At 41.2% G+C, this 17,478-nt stretch overlaps 1 protein-coding gene across 4 annotated transcripts in view; it reads right to left on the reverse strand.

Moving 5' to 3' along the window:
* rhbdf1a (rhomboid 5 homolog 1a (Drosophila)) overlaps nucleotides 1-8,021 on the reverse strand; it is a 29,480-nt gene extending 21,459 nt beyond the window's left edge. For 2 of the 4 annotated variants that reach the window (XM_051941224.1, XM_022207283.2), the window contains exon 1: nucleotides 7,520-8,021. The gene's annotated coding sequence lies outside the window, so the exon portion shown is untranslated. The remainder of the gene's footprint in view (nucleotides 1-7,519) is intronic. The other 2 variants (XM_051941226.1, XM_051941225.1) reach the window with 1 other exon arrangement.
* Between the last annotated feature and the right edge of the window lie 9,457 nt (nucleotides 8,022-17,478).

A 17,478-nucleotide genomic window follows, 5' to 3' on the forward strand; every position in this document is an offset into this window, starting at 1 on the left:
GAAGCTTTGTCCGAAACCACTGATAAATTTCTCAAAATTCACTCATATCAAGGATGTGAGAAAACAAAAACCTTCATAGACGTATCATACATGCCTTGATATGAAAAACAAAACTGTAGAGGAGATGTTACGCTCACGAGTCATGGACAGAGGATATTAATCATTCAGTCTAATATTAGAATATTTAAATGTCTGACTAATGTATTTTCTCCAGTATAAATCACCCTCTACTCCATTCAACGCTTTGATAATTATTTCATAGAATGACTGAAACCTTCATATCAAGTTCTAATTAAGATTTCTACACTTTCAATCTCTGAAGCATTTCATTTCTTGATGAAATTACTAAAGAAAGAAAAGCCTCAGGTTGATGCAGCCTTTACAACGCAATTTCAGAAAAAAGTTTCCTTGAAAGATTCATGCCTCTTTTTGATTGGCTGCATTGATTACTGCCACTGTAGACTGAGAATATATGCACACATGTGGGTAGGGGAGTGTGAGCATCTTCAGATGTACGTGCAGGTGAGCACAGCCTGATTTATAACCTGCAGCCTGCTTCCGCAGCAAAACACATTTAGTGTCACATACCGCTGTCACAGAGCCTCTGTTTGGATAATAGTGCAAACGTCATTCTCTACAGGTAGGAGGATTGTATTTATTTATTTTTTTTAGAGTCAGCAGCTGCAAAGACATATTTAATCTTCAGGTTTCCCTCCGGACTGGAAGGGAGGAGAAACGATATTGACTCCACACACACAGCAAGAAAACAACTGGGTCATTTTAATCATTCTCCCATGTTTGAATTTTCATCTCTTACATGGGAAAATATGTAAACAAAGACAAGCAGAGGAGGCAGAGAGCAATTAATAGCATGGGTCTGACAATCTGGGTGGGAGTGAAAGGCAAAACGATACGACCAAGAAGTGATAAGTGCTTATTCACAGCTACAGTATGTGCTCTGGTTCCCAGTGCTGCATGCGGTCACACATACCAAATGCAACATGCTTAAACTGTTGTGTGAATAAAGAACAGAATTAACTGTACAAACGGCATGCTTCTCATGCAGGCGTCTCAGTCACTGTGGTGAGAAGCAAATGTGGGTCGCAAGACATTTTGGCAGTGAACAGCAGAGATTCGAAAGCAATGATTCAAAAAAAATGTGAGGTGAAATTCGGGTCTCTGTGTCAAAAAAAGTGACAATCATTTGGTGATGGCATTTCTGTGACTGTTACTCAAGGAGAGCTTTCGAATAAAGAAAATTTTCAGATAGTACAGAATGTTCCCAGATGTGTTACTGCTCAACCCGGTCTCACGGGGATTCGTGAAACTGTCACGTAAGTCTTAGTTTCGGTTTCGTGCGCACCTGCACGATTTCGTCATGTTTTTCGTGCCGCTCACCACGAAATGTTTTTCACTGTGGTAATCACATCTGAAAGTGGTTTATACCGGCGGATTCATGACGATCCAAGCTGTCCATCGGCGTATACTGCTTGTGTGATCGCGTTTGCGGCCGCCGGCCGCCGGACATTCTTGAAATTCCTATGCAAATTGGTAAGTGTACCACCGGCTTATGCTTACCTTATGGTTAGGTTATGGTTAGGGTTATGTTTAGGGACGATGTCATGCAAAATATAGCGTTGGATTCGCCACGGTTTTACATTAAAAATATAATATACACATTCTTTTGAAATACGTTCTGAGTGGCACGAAAAGTCCGCCGTTTAAAATACATTGGTGTGCATTTCGTGGTGAGCGGCACGAAAAACATGACGAAATCGTGTTGGTGCGCACAAAGCCGAAACAAAAATTTACGTGACAGTTTCACGAATCCTCGTGAGATCGGGCTGTACTGCTGGATAACACTGAATCCACAGCATCTGCATTATACACAGGGATGCACAGCAACAGGATATAGAGATTTTTATGTGACAACTGCAGACTTTAGGATTTAATAACTGAATTTTGCTTCTCTCAATGCAAATCCGGTTCCTTCTGTGCATTTTCTGCCAAAATGCCATCAGCATGAAAAGAACACACATGACAACAGACTGTGTAGACAACTGGATTCATATCATTATTATTTTCAGAGCACATAAAAGTCTGAAGTAAGAGTCTGCCACGGAACAGATAATCTCTGCCCAGTGATCAAAGTAAATAAAACCTCATCTCCAAGATTTTCAACTCAGCTGTCCAAAGCTACACTCTACTCCAGAGATGTGGATTCCAAGCACTAATTATCTAGACTCTGATATAGGTTGCTCTGAAGAAAAGGGGGTGGGGGGTGGGGACACCCAGAGGTGAAGCTACGATCTCTGGGCTGGGATCATGTTAAAAGTAAAGGATGGAGGGAGAGGAAGGAGGAAGAATGAAGCCATGCAGCTGGGCCAGCAGTTCTGTGGAAAAGTCCCGACAAAAGCACAGGAAAACTGGGAAGGCTGGGGCAGGTCCTCTGGGACGGTCACAGGCCCAGCGAGGGGAAGGCCTCCTCGCTCTTGATGTAACTGAAGAAAACACACAGACTCTTTGTCTATGGAAATAAAGTCAGTTTTTCCCCCCCAGGTCACAGAGCACACATGTAGGGACGCCTCCATTCCCTGTTTGCGGTTTGACAGCGTCGAGAAGTAAATGCCAAGCAGTAGCGACAAATCAGTCGGTGCGGAGACCGAGCGTCAGATTCAAACGAGATGAGAGATGTCAAACTAAAGAAATAACTTGTTGTTGGAAACACAAACTGGGACAGGCTCCAGGAATAAATTACTTTGGATTTACATTGCTGCTAATGTTTGTTTTTGCCTCTCTCTGAGCGAATATGTTTCGCCACATATTAGGCTTCCAGCATAATGCCTTCACTATAACTGGGCGTGATCGACTGGGCACAATAATGAGAGGCTTTACATCATTTTCCCTGGCACCCACATTTACAAGCTCTGTGGGCAAATGGAAGGAAAAGCAGCTGCCAGTGTGAAGAGAAGCAGAGGAAGTAGAAAATGCAAGTTGAGAGTTACACGACCAGGTAGTTGCCTGGATTGACGCCACATCACTCTGAATGTTACTCGCATTCAACTACAATCTATTTGTAGGAAAACATCTACAATTCAATATTTAAAAAGACGCACAACTGGCACATTTTGAGGACTCCTCAGTGCTGGCATTTCAACACGTAAATGGCTCACTCAGCGCAAAGAAAAGCACATTCACACTGACTAAGATCCACCTCTTCCGAAAAAAAAGAGAAAAAAAAAACCTCAGTAAAAGACAAGTCACAGGAGTCCAAAACACACCCTCATTTCTGGGAAAGCTGCTGGGAGTGAGTTTGGCGCATGGTATGTGATGTTGTTGGTGGGACTGTTGAAGCTGTCCAGATATAACTGTGTGTGTGCTTCCATTCAGGGAGCAGTCAACTTGAGTGTGGCAGTCTGGTACACAATGTGGATTCACAGCCTCTGGGTATGACGACTGACTGTGCCAAAGATAGAGGGACGAGAGTGGAGCGGGTGGGTGGTGGGGTGGTAGGCTACCCTATTTAAAACGGCACTCTCACCGCCGCCGTAACAGTGCTGGGATACTATATCAGTCAGGGTGTTCCTTGAGCTGGTCTGACAATGGGCTGAGGAAAAGTAAACAGACACTAACAGCTTAAAAAAAAAGCAGAAAATGCTCTGGATGAACTAAAATTTACATTCTGGTTTGTCTGACGTGATGTTCTTTTAGTCATTGTCAATGATGGTCTCCAACAGGTAGCTTAAGTGACAATAATTAATGTGCAAAAACAGGAAACTGCTCTGGTTTTTCTCAAGTTGACTACCAAAAGTTACACGGCTATAATTCAAACCTGAGCTTCGCGACTGCCAAAAGGGGCTTTACCCAGGTAAAGAATTGCAATTGCTACATACCTGGCAAATATTTCTGTCTGGAGGCATCAGGTAAGAACATTTATTGGGTTATTTGCTGACACACCCTCTGAGAGCTCTTCACACTCAGAGCGGAAGATCAAAGGTCAAAGGAGCCATCGCTGCTTGTCTAGAAGCCTTCTGGGAAAAAACGCACGGCATTCCCACAGACCTGAAAATGAGCTTTGCCCTGAGGTTAACCAGCCTCAGACACCATGTCAGTGAGAACACAAGCAGTGAGGCCCAAAAAACACCCTGCAACTGCCAATCCCAAATTGCATGTTTTCATCTCTGCTCCAGCCTAATGCTGGCTTCAACCAAATAGCTGTGAAAACAATTCACAGCATCTTCAGGGGCTTTTTTTCCTCCAAACCCATGCATTGAAAGGCTTCTAGTAAATTCTGTGAGTGCCGCTTCACGTATGGCTGTCTGGCTCATGACAGATGAGGTGCCGACTGAGAGAGGGGCAGGCTGGCACTCTGGCAGATAGAGGCCTTGGAGGCTTAGAGGTAAACCTGAAATAGCCCTGCAGCTGCATTACATCACAGCTGAATTCACCGTCATGGCTGCCGCTGCATCGTGCAGCCGCCAAGGTGTCATGGGACAATTGGATGCGGCAGCAGTGAGTCACACAATCAAGCCCGTCAACAGGGATAGCACTCGTTTGATACCCCACGTACAGTATATTCAGGCAAACGAGCAGCATTAAGATGCACTAGCGCCACACTTCCTGTATAATCAAAATGCATGCACCACAACCAATAAATGTTGTGTTATTTTGTTTAGTCCTCTGACAACAATCCAGGATGTATCTGCTTACATTCCATGCTGCATATGCACAGCACCAGAGCACCCGTGTATCAGTTTTTTTCCCCCATAAATACCACATTATTTGACATTCAAGAAAAAAAAAATCACAGTTCTTACTTGACAACTTAGTCAAAACCCGTAACCACATCAAAGTGGAACAGGTACGAGGCGAGCGAGCGCCGGTGAAGACGAGATCAAACACTGCCTGTGGGTTCTCTCCCCATCAAACACACCTGACATGCTTTTAAGCTAATGTCTGTTTGAGCTGGGTTGTCGGAACAGTTGTAACCAATATATTCGGCAGGAATGCACGCGTATTGTTTTGGAAAGCAGCAGAACGAGTTGGTTAACATGTCTGACCCCTCCAGGTGCTGCTGCCGTGCCCCACATTCACCGATCGGGCCAGGAGACAAATCTTTACTGTGGCAGTTTTCCCACAAAGCAGGTGCCGGATTAGGTGACAGCAACATGGGTGTGAGAGAAATGTGTAATCCAGCTCCATGAATTCATCCATTCATCTTCTGCGAACACTTTCAAACTCACAGGGTGAAGGGCTATCATTACAAATATGTTTGAATTTTGGCACAAAATGTAATGATAATGATCTGTAATGATACCCTGGAGTGAATTAGCGTGGCTGTCGTGTTTTTTAAACAAGTGTTTGGTATATTCTTATGATTAAAAATCAAAGGAGAGTTGAGGTTTATGTGAAGCATTTTATCTTAGAATCAATACACTGTGCAACACTCCATTAACAAATCACATCCATAATGCATAATAATGGTAATTACGGATAGCGAAAGACGCATTGATAGATCAGAGTAGTCACAGTGTTCTTGGTTAACATGATTCTACCTGGTCAGGCTTAACTGTAACCTCCAAGGCTGCCTGGAAAACAGGATTCCCAAGTGAACAAGTTTTGTGATCCAGATGTGTTTGTTGGTGAGACAGCCTGAGGTTATTTAGAGAAGCATGTGTTCTGCACACATGGAAGTCTTCAGCCAAGTGACGCTGGAGGAGAGAGATCCGTCCAGACAGACTGAAGGAAACGAACAGCAATCACACAGTGTAGACCCAGTTTCAGGAACGGGCAGATTTCAGATTGTCTTTCAGGAGCTGCTTTGTAGAAGACTGCAACATCTCATCAGCAGAGCAGCAAATCTACAAAGAGAGCCCAGTGTGAGCTTAGCAACTGCGTCCTGCCTGTGGATAAATCATCTTGAAGTGATTACAGGCCACACATGAAAACCATCACGGTGGTGCTATTGCCTTGTGCCGCATGCTTTGGGAATGGATGGAATGAAGATATCTGCTGGAAAAAAATGGCACAGAATGAAGGTTGATAACGCGACCACTGAGCGTGAAATCCTGCCCATGAAGCAGTCGTAAAGGACTGTGCACTTGGCCAGACAGACAGACACCGCGCCATGAGTCATGCAGGCATGACTACAGTGTGGCCCCCTCTGAAAAACTCACATACCAGGCAGTCAACAAAGGCCGGCCGGCCGGGATGGAGCTGCTCCCATCTCCCTCCAAGTATGACATAAACGTCCAGACACATATTGGGAATATTCTCTCTGGGGTCCAGTTGGAGCTGATACAGAGGACCTGCATGACTGCCACCATCACACATTAGGGGCTTACTTTATCGGTGGGATTACATCACCCCCAGCTATGATTCCCCCCCAACACCTCCCTGCTCCATGTGATAAGGTTTCAGGAACACTGGGCACACAAACCAGGCCATGTGCTCCTGTGTCCCGTCTGCCAAAATAACTCAGCAGTTTCTAATACAGTACGTCTACAGTTTCACTTCAGTCTGCCCAGGTATTGTAGGACAGTGCTGTGTGTAACCTTTCCGATGTCAACAAGACTACAGCCTGCGAATGTGCGTGCTGCCGTCCCGGAGCTCCGATGAGTCAAATTTATGCCCTTTTCAATGTGTGTGATTTTGTGCCCTTTTTGTGACTTTCTACCAATGAGTCACAAAAGCCACAATTCAAAACGAAACAAGCCAGCGCTCCCAGGTTCAAAGAGAAACACTGACGTGATGTGACAGGAACAACGCCGCGTGCTTCATGCCCCTCATGAATTCTGTATGCAACCATCTGAGCAAGAAGAAATGTGTGACATGGCCATAAGTTGATTCACCAAAAGTCAGCCTTTAAAGATGCTGATGGTGGCAAGAAGAGGAGGAGGAAGAAAAGGAGGAGTGGGAGGGAGAATGACAGGGATGAGTGAGGTCATGGTGGGACTTTACGTGCCATGTGTTGCATGAATGTTCAACAGTACAGTCATTTAGGCTCAATTCTTACAAATAAGGATGAGAGTGGAGCTTCATTTGCTCCAATCAGCCTCCAGGTGTGTTAAATAATTCTGCCCTGATCTTCAAATTAAAAGTTCAACTTGAAGAGGGAAAAAAAAGCAATGTAGCCTCTCAGCCTTTTTGGACATGAAGCTCATTTCACACCCCATTAATTCCATCCCAACATCACTTGAATGTCGTGGGAATTTCACACTTTTTAGACAGGTGACTGGGGCCTAAAGGCGCAGTTTTACTACGTGGGTACTTTAAATAGCCCACTTTCACTATGAAAAAGTCCACAACACGAATGGCCCGGCAGCCCTGGAGCCCCTAATGATGTTTATATCACCCAGGACCCAGAGGATTCTCGGGTCGAGTAAACTGAGCAGTAATTCAATCGACCAGAATAAGCTGGTTTCCTCCTCGATCACGACGCGTAAAAGCGCTTCCTCCGCCTGCTGCCTTCCGTGTGGACGACCACAGGAGACAGTCACGATATAATGACACAACTTACCCTTCTAACAACCAGCTCAGTTGATCTCCAGCACCAGACAGGAGGGGAAAAAATCCAGGTTTGTTTTTCTCCACAGGCAGCAGAGAAGTGATTTGTCACATCATCCTTAAACAGCAGCGCAGCAACAAACGCGCGTCTTTTTTCCTCCTTCTCCAACCCCGCAGATGTTTTTTTTTTTTAATTTAAGCCAATCCCGGTGCCGTAGTATTCAATCCGGTCACTCCTGATCACAACAGCTGCTCGGGCAGTCCGACGGGATGTAGCCGAAACGTGGCCGCCGCCCGGGTTCTCTGCTTCCCACCTACGGACAGAGCATTCCCGCACTGCTCCATGGATCGAGCCGGGGTAAGTTTTCTTCTGCCGGTTGTAGCCTAATTCAGTTTGGTTGGAGAGTCAGCCCCGCCCTGGACTGAAGACGGTCTGTGGAGAAGGCGAGCCCGTCAAGATCTTCAACCAATCGGTGCGTACACGGGGAGGCGCTGCTTCTCACGGTAACCGGCGGTGACTAAGCGATATCCGGAGTCGGTGAGGGATCCAGGGACCCAAACCCGTCTCCATCTGCTGTGATCCACTCCAACACTGAGCCAAAGCACTTCTTCAGTGGCCCCTTTAATGACACAATTCATTCCTGTACTCTATTTCTCAACATTTCTAAGAATAATTGACCCGATTTCATATTAACTACAAAAAAAATCACATAAACATAGTCATATTATAATAAAACAGCAGTGGGCTAGTGCAAGATTCATCAGCTGTGAAAACAACACCAAATATCTGTAAATTAATCATGTTTAGTGGATTTAAATGCAGTAAACAGTGTCATTTTAATAGTGTAATAAAGGTGACCTGCAATATAGATTAAAAATAAAATAAAATACAGTCAATGTCCTTTAGATTAGATATGAACTGTAACTCTGCAAAACTGTAAAATTACAGTTAAGAAACCTTGAATACACATAATGTTCTTTAAAATATTGCCAAACATCTGTGAAATAATGTTTTGTTTAGTTCTTTTTGGCTGATATAAATACAACAAAACAGTATCATTTTATGGCCACATGATGTAAAAGGCCAAATCAGTATTTGTAAAAATCTGGATTTTGATGTGGGCATTATGAACCAAAACATTTTCTCAGTGGCCCCTTAACCCTCCTGTTAGGTTCATTTCTAAGGAACAGAAAGGACTTTCCTGGTTCAGTTTGATGTTTAACTATCCAAAAATGGCAGAAACCAAAGAATCCCAATAAACAATGTTTACATCTCATTACTAATTCCATTACTAACCATCAATACTTAGTGCAATGATACTCTTTACCTCTCACAGATCATGGTCCAATGAGGATAATTCACTTTACATTTAGAATTTTTTTCATTTTATGGAGTTGATAAATTAACAAAAGGCACCTCTTCTGCTCAGGGTTTGCAAATATGTGAAATTAACCTTTTTCATTTTATATGTTGATTATTACACTTAATAAGTCAAGCAGAAGACGTTTCATACCAAGAAAATATTTAACTTTTTTTTAATTTAACCTTCAAAATGAGCCAATTTGGCCTGCTAGGAGGTCATGTTTCAGTTTTGTGCTTTATTTCTTAATAATTCTAAGAATAATGGCTTGATTTCAAATTAACCACAGAAAAAGTACAAATAAACATAACAGTGTAATTTTATGGTAACCCACAATACAGATTCATTTATTTTTCATTTTTATAGTTAATATTTTTGCTTAGATTAGATATGATCTGTAATTTTACAAAACTTTGAAAATCTGTAGACTAACAGTGAAGAAATGACGTCCCATTTTTTTTACCCTGAATATACATGTCTTTCAATAAAGCAATGCAAACATCTGTAAAATCATGTTATGGTTTTTTCTTTCTGGCTGGTTTAAATACAGTAAAACAGTGTAATTTTATGGTCACACAACAAATAACAGGAAATAACCCTTTTACCTTTGGTTTAACTAGATATTATCTGTAATTTAACAAAAGATGGAACGTGGAAAATGAAACTCCTAAAAATTTTGAAATATAGATTATTTTTCTTTCAAATAATGGCAAAAATATGTAAATAAATGATATTTTGTCTGATTTAAATACACTAAAAGAATGGCATTTTTACCGTTTGCAAAACTACAGATGATTGATGTGGACATTATGTATAGTTTGAGCTACTTTTTTTTTTAAGTTAAAAGGTAAATGATTTTTTTTCACTTATGATTTGTCTATAGTTCAACAAAACAGGCAAAACCTGTAAAATAACGGCAATTGTTTAAAAAAAAATTGAATTAAAAACTGTTAACAAATGTTCATTGTTCATGTGCAATGATGATGAAAAAATACAAAAAGTTGTGCATTCCTACTTTGGGATTTAAGCAGCAGAATTAGTTTTTCTGTGTTGAAATTTCAAGTATTAACATTTATCAACTTCTGAATGTTTCATCAGTGTTATAATAAAGACTAAGGAATGTGCCACCTTGCATTTCTGTGCACATTTATGACAATGCAGAAAGTAAAACCTCACAATCTTTAAGTCTTGAATCAAAGCCACATGATGGAAAGTGGAAATATTTACTGGTGACCTTTTGAAACTCATCTCAAATTTTGATTCAGAAAACTGATAAACAACATGGTACATCTGTTGCATGTAAAGTGCTGCAACCACAGGCTAAAAATAAAACAATATTGTGGCTGTACCTGCAGGAGGAAAGGAATCTGTCTAGCAGTTGCACCAGAACTTTCACATGTGATTACCCTCTTCTTCTGTCACACAAAAATTTAAATATTTGGATTTTCTAGTCACCTATAACCACCTGTTTAAACTCTGGAATGGCTCAAAATCATATTTGAGCAGCTGAGAGTCTAAAGCTGAACATCTGTTGATCATTATATTGTGCAAAAACATTTTTGTCAAGCCTTCACAAATATTACACAAAGCATCACATTTGTTTCTGCTTTTTGGTCCATTTTTAGACAAACCTTGCAATGTTACCACATGACACAATGACGACCAGTCACAGCACCACATGCCCAAGAACCCTGTGCTCCCTATAAATCTTCGAGAAATGATGCAATCCTGCTTCATTACTGAGCCAGCGAAGGGAATTACTGTTTATTAATTATTATCTAAATCCCATAAACTGTCTTCAGCTCAGTGAGCATCCACATGCCGCATATTACGGCAGTGTCATATGAGCCTGGGATTTGGGTCTGCTGATGTTAATATGGCTGACTGAGGAGTAAATTAAACCTGAGCGGCACTGTCTGTGTACACACATCGCATCACTGTTCTGTCTTGTTAACTGAAAAGCAATGGTACAGAATGTGCTTAGCAATGGATATATTCATAATACATCACTTAAGGTGGACTTTGGAAAGGACAGGAACACTGGAATTGTGCTTTTTTTTTTTTTTTTTTTTAAAAAGCCCATTATAAGTAAGCGCTAGATTTTAACACAGAAGCAGCATTTTGAGTGCATAAAATATCTCATTTGTACTGTCACAGTTTGAATTTCTCACTACATTCAGTGTTTAAGTTATGGTGTGCACATCCTCTAGGAAAAAAAAAAATAACAAAACCAATTTGCTGACTCAAAATCACTTTCCTTTGCACCATAAAAGTGGAGATTTAATTTGAGTGAGCGTGCCTCCTCTCCAGTAACGGGTAATACATCCTGCTGTTCCATCTAATGAAAAGACCATTACAGTGCATTCCACCCCGCTTTCACTGAAAGCTCAGATCCACCTGGGAATATTCTCCAGGAGAGAGATGGATGTTAGGAAGCAGAAAGTTTCTGGGGTGCTGACAAGGGGCACCAAGCACGGAGGTGTCCTCAGATGAGGTTTCAGGGCACAAGTGCCTCGGGTTCCTGGAGAAGTCTCCTCCATAGCTGCTTTGATCTGGTGCTTTATTGGGACACTGAGTGTGGCTGCCAGCACCTTTCTCTTATTAAAATACTGGAAGGCGTAATATGGCTCAGCTTTGTGCTGACAAGGCACGTGATTTGTTTATATTACAAGAACCGGAGATGATCAGAGTGGCTGACTACTTTCACATTTAGTCTTTACTGGAAAAAGATGAACACAGTTTCTTTGAGAGAAGCAAAAGTGGCGATATTACAAGAAGAAAAAAAGAAAACATGAAATGGTTTCACTTTTATTTCCCAGGAGCCCATCTTTCTTCAGCAACTTTAAATTTCCTGTACACTTGTTTTTCACAGTTTCTGTAAAAAAAAAGAAAGAAAAGAAAAGAAAAATCACAAAAGTGCTGCTATTCCTCAAGAAATCAACACATTTTTGAGGACAGGAAATATGAAAGTGTGGTTTTGAGATTTTGTAACTCATATTCCACACTTCTCCTCCCACATGAACAAATCTGCTGCAAGAGTCACCCTATTTTTTTGACCAGTCGCTGCATCAAGACTGGATTTAATCAGCTCAAAAGTGATGGCAAACTGAAAATATGCAGCAGACAGGTCTCTCAGCTGCTCACATATGCTGTTCGCTATGTAAAAAGCGAAAGCCACCCCTCAGCTCTACTTTCCTCTCCGACCTGCACCCGTGGGTCTCGTCCCTGCCAGCATGACTGATAGCCCCACTTCAAATCAAGCTCATTCAGAGACGTGGCCCTAAATTAGGCAAAAGATAGTATTCCCACCACAGGAATGACTTTATCAGACTTCATCAACTCTGGGCTGTGTGAGGATGGTTCAGTGGCCTACCGGGATTTCCTGATTGATATACCATGAAGTCACAGTAATTAACGGTGAAGTTCCCCGTGGGACTGAGGAGGGTTGAAGCTGGGTCAAAGGCAGCAATTAGGAAATATCGCAGGACCTGCAGGAGCACTCAGGGCCCCCTGAAGGCCCATCAATCAGACGCAGATAAAAGGGTTGAGTGCAAGGATAATGTTTAACCAAAAGAACGCTGTCAGACGGTCTGTAAACGGCTTCCTCTTTCTTCAAGCACAAGGGAGACTATCGTTTCTGGGTTAGGGCCAGAGAGAGTTGTGTGCTTGTGCATGGGTGACATGGTTTACCGCATCTTCAAACGAAGCCAAATGCGGTTGACAACCATGTAACTTTGTAAAGGATGCTTCTTCTGGGTCTATTGATTTGCTCCGACAAAAAAAAAAAAAAAAAAATGAAAACACTGGCAAACATCTGCAAAATAATGTTTTGTTTTGTTCTGTTTGCTTGATAGAAATACAGTAAACATTACAATTTTATGGTCACAAGCTCTAAAAGAAAAAAAATAGTATTTGTAAAAATATAGATGTTTGATGTGGACATTATGAACCAAAACACTTTCTACGGGGCTCCTTCAATTACATGATTCATTCCTGTACTCTATTTCTCAATATTCCGAAGAATAATGACCTGATTTCATATTACCCACAGAAAAATCCAAATAAACATAATGTTATTATAATAAAACAGTACAGTCGTGTAAGATTCAACAGCTGTGAAAACAACAGCAAATATCTGTAAAATTATGAAACTTTTAGTGGATTTAAATACAGTAAACTGCAATATTATGGTCGCCAGCAATACAAATTTTTGATATGGACAGTTTTGGCCATTTTATTATAGTCAATAAATCATTTTGCTGGATGTCATTTGTAAATTTGCAAAACATGGATGATTTATATCAAGGATTTGAGGAGTGTAAGAGTCAGTTCCTTCATTTTGATGTGGGAGTTGGTATCTTAGGCAGTTTTTTCATCTAATATCCTTTTATTTTGCTAGATGAAGCTGCCGCCAGGCTGCAGCGCCATGCCTTTCCTGTTAAACATTTGATGTAAATGGAAAAGTGATACAAAGTAGTGCAAAGAAAAGAAATCCGCAAGCGAGGAGCATTATCTTTCTGTACAGTTGCAGGAGACTTGGCTTGTGCAGTGATCCACTATGTTAAAGAAATGTTTTTAACTGAAGTGTTAATAGCTCCGCCAAAGAACGCGTTGGAGTTATGTGATGATCGGCATTGGTTTGGCTGTTTGTTAGTTTGTGTGTTAGCATCATTACTCAAAAACAGACGAACAGATTTGAATGAAATTTTCGGGGAAGGTCAGAAATGACACAAGGACCAAGTGATTAGATTTTGGCAGTGATGCAGCTTATAGTCTGGATCCATGGATTTGTTAAAGATTTCCCTATCATTGCGAGATAGCAGCATGGCGTCACTGTAACCATGACAACAGGCGAACACTACGTCAGCTGTCTGCTGACGATCACATGATTGTGATCCTACTACAAATTGACCACTGCGAACCACAAATCTTTTAAAGACTTCATTCTTTGGAAATCAACGACTGAGCAGACTTGACGGAGTACTGCACTCTCTGAGGGCTTTTCTTGTTCTGAATGTAAATAAACAGTTGACTTCAGAAATGATGCATCATTTTTAATCCTGCTCCTTGCATTAATGGAATTTCAAAAGAAATACAGTATAATGGTTTTGTTTTCTCACGCAGTCAAGATTTGGGAGCGGACGTCACCACATGCAGGTTTTCATTCATATTTTACTGCTACAAAATACTGAAGGAGGCTGTTCAAAAATATCAAAGACAGAAAGGCTTTTGCTGTGTGGGTATGCCGTGCACATTTATACTCCCTTGTTGCTGAGATAAATCCAGGAGACAGCCTACCTCCCTTCCCTGCCTGACTCAACAGTTGTTCCCTTTGAGAGCTACAGGTGTGAGCCGAGACAAGGAAACTGTAATCAGAATAGGCCAATAAAGGTCAAGTGGGGCATTTTTGGTCCAGGATCAATCAATAAATCTAAACTGCTATCCTCTACCAGCTCAGCCTTCAAATTGTGTTTACATTATGAAGCTTCTATGGAGAATAAATGGGAATATTTAGTGCACCACAAAGGTTTAAAACTGGATTCTGCAGAGAGGTTTTTCTTATGTGTCCCTACTGACTTGGTGGAAACTGGAATCTCCAACCCTCAAAGCTCAAAAATGTGCCAAACTGTCTATAATGCAGAACAAATCCATATGCTGTGCATGTTCTAGACAAAACTTTAAATCCTCACATGCTTACAGTAGACCCAAAGCCAAGTTTATACAACTATAGTTATGTTTTTAAAAAATGCAGACATGAGGATCCAGATGTGGAAAAGGCAAACCTCTTTTCTCCATGCCTCTGTTGTGCAGGTATGTGAACTGGGTCTCAAATGAAGCACTCCTCCTGTTTCCATCTCCCAGTGAGAGCCGAGCCACCTGTGCAGCACACACCACACCTCTGCAGCAAACAAGAAAAGAGCCACATGAATCATTAATTATCATCAATTAATAATTAATCCCATCATGCTCGGAGGATGCAAATGGCAACCACTCACAGTCTGCCACTCAAGAAAGAAGCCTCCCCAGTTACAGTTTTGAATGAAAGCGTGAATGCAGTTTCATGTCCTATTGGAAGGGGATCCTGGAAAGCAAAACTCCCGCTAATATGAAGTCATGTTATTTAAAATCCCCTAATAAAGAAGAAGAATGCATTATCTGCTTTAACATTTTTTTTTAAATCATCATTGTAAAAATGTCTCTTGAAAACTGATTTGGCTTTTATGGAGCAATCTGTAACAGAGAGCAGACTTCCACCACTAAAATCTTTTGCCAAATAAATAATAGCTTATGCCCCTTTAATGATGCCATCATGTAAGAACTACAAATTTAGACCCAGACTAAGACAAGAGGTCATCTTAGCATCTCAAAAGCTGGGACACTAATAGCTTGGTGTGTTTATTTACACAAGAGAACATCATGGACGTCCCTTTTATAAATCATAAGTCTCCCACAGTTATAACAGCAGTACTGCACCCACTGCTGAAAGTTCACTGCTTGTTTGTATTGAGTACGCTGCACTTCCTATTCCTGCCACACTGATGCGGGAAAGTGTTATTTTGAGATATTTTTGGAAAGGAGGTGGAAAAATAGAAAATCGACGGCCAACCTGAAAGCCTAATTCCACATATGGGTGCAAATGACCACAGCAGGGAGTCTTCGGTTCAATTCTTCGATGACTGGACCGTTTGTGCATGTCATTCTCCTACTTCCTCTCCTACATTCATGCCTCTAAAGATGCCCTCGGAAATAGTCTACAAAAAGAAAATATCAACACATAAAGGTTTAAGTCTATAAATAACGTCTTGGCATTGTATTAAACGATTAAATTTACTCAGGGGAAGCATTTATCTTAATCAGATTGATGTCTGCGATGAGGGTCTCTGCATCCAGATTTAAGGTAACAGCCTGCAAAAATAGTGATATTATTTTTGGTACTTGATTCCTTTTAGTCATGTGTTTGGTGTAATATTTAGTACAGAGCAAATTATAAACCAAATATAGCAGTGAACCTACACATAGTATATATATATATAAATTTATGAAGTGTGAAAACAAAATGACACATAATTCTTACATAAACTTTATCACAACTAATCATAACCTTAATCAAAAACAAATATAAGGAGTTACTTCCTTGCTTAGCAAGTGCATATTAAACGCAGCAGATCTCCATTCCTTTATGATTCTCTGACTCATGGTGTAGTAAGATATTTTTAGTGAGGCAGCATTCTGCTAGTCCATCTGCACACACAGATGAGTCTCTGGTGTCCCAGCTCAGCGTCACTACCGCTGAGGGGGCCGCAGGAGTTGAAAGTGGTCCAGAAGGCAACGCTAAACTATGGCTGCGAAGATTATCAGTGGCAGCAACAATGAAAGCCACTCAGCCCAGACCGCACAGTCGCTGCTGACAGGCAGTGGAAACACAGTCATAGCAAACAATGGCCTTCATTGGTCCACCAGCCAAGACAAAGTCAACAAGCCAATGCCAGGAGACTTCTACTGAACATGCTCAGCAGATTTCTGTCTGGAACTTATCCTGGCTCAAAGAGTCAGTGGAAGTCTTTATGCTCACATTAAATGCATCGATTCTGTCATGTTCGTCCATCAGAAATGCAACCGTTCTGATCCCACAGGTGCATGATGTTATCTAATATTTATAAATGAAACAACTCTACTTTTTGAGAAAAAATATGAGCCTACACAGAGCTGACTTAGGGCGAAGGCAGGGGACACTCTGGACAGATCACCAGTGTACATATACAGATAAACAATCACACTCGCAGTCACAGCTACAGGCAATTTAGAATCACCAATTAACCTCAGCATGTTTTTGGACTGTGGGAAAAAGCCAGAGTACCTGGAGAACATGCAAACTTCATGTAGAAAGACAGACGGGATGGCCAGGACGTAAACCGGAGATCTTCTAGCCACAAGGTGAAAGTGCAAACCACCAAGCCAGTGTGCAGGCCTTGATTCAGGAAACATAAATTGAAATGGTTCAGAAATTTATTTCTGCCATTTGAACAAAACAAATGCCAGAGAGAAGAGATGGGATGCAATAGGTGTAATGACATCTCATTTTTTAAGGTACTTCTTGTATATATACAGTATATTAACTTACTTTAATCCAGTTGCATGTGCTCCTCACCCATCACTGCAGTGCCACACAGCTTTGACCACCAAAAGGAGAGACAAGTTTGTATTCTTTATCTGTTTCCATGCATTCTTATTTCAGTTTTTGAGTATTAATAGTGCAAATGAAAATGTGCAAATGAAAGCTTGTTATCTTTCTCTACAGTAATTTCATATTTTATGTGCAAACATCAGTAGAGAAGTCTTGAATATCACTATTTATTCATATAATATTATATACACTGCAAACTTGAAAATCTTGTGTGTTTCTTCCACAACTTTTCTGGTAGTGAAAGCAGGGGTGCTGCTTTGAGATAAGGTAACTGCAGAGGAAGTAAACAAGATGCAGGAGCAAAGCACCAAGCAAGCTGCAGAATGCTTAAGAAGACTCCCTTGACAACTGAAGACAGGGACGTAACAGAGCTCATTCTGTAGCTGCAGAAAGCTCAGGAAGATCGGCAGCAGAACACTGCCAAAG

Source organism: Acanthochromis polyacanthus, chromosome 21 (assembly GCF_021347895.1).
Source record: "Acanthochromis polyacanthus isolate Apoly-LR-REF ecotype Palm Island chromosome 21, KAUST_Apoly_ChrSc, whole genome shotgun sequence".
NCBI classification, from domain to species: domain Eukaryota; kingdom Metazoa; phylum Chordata; class Actinopteri; family Pomacentridae; genus Acanthochromis; species Acanthochromis polyacanthus.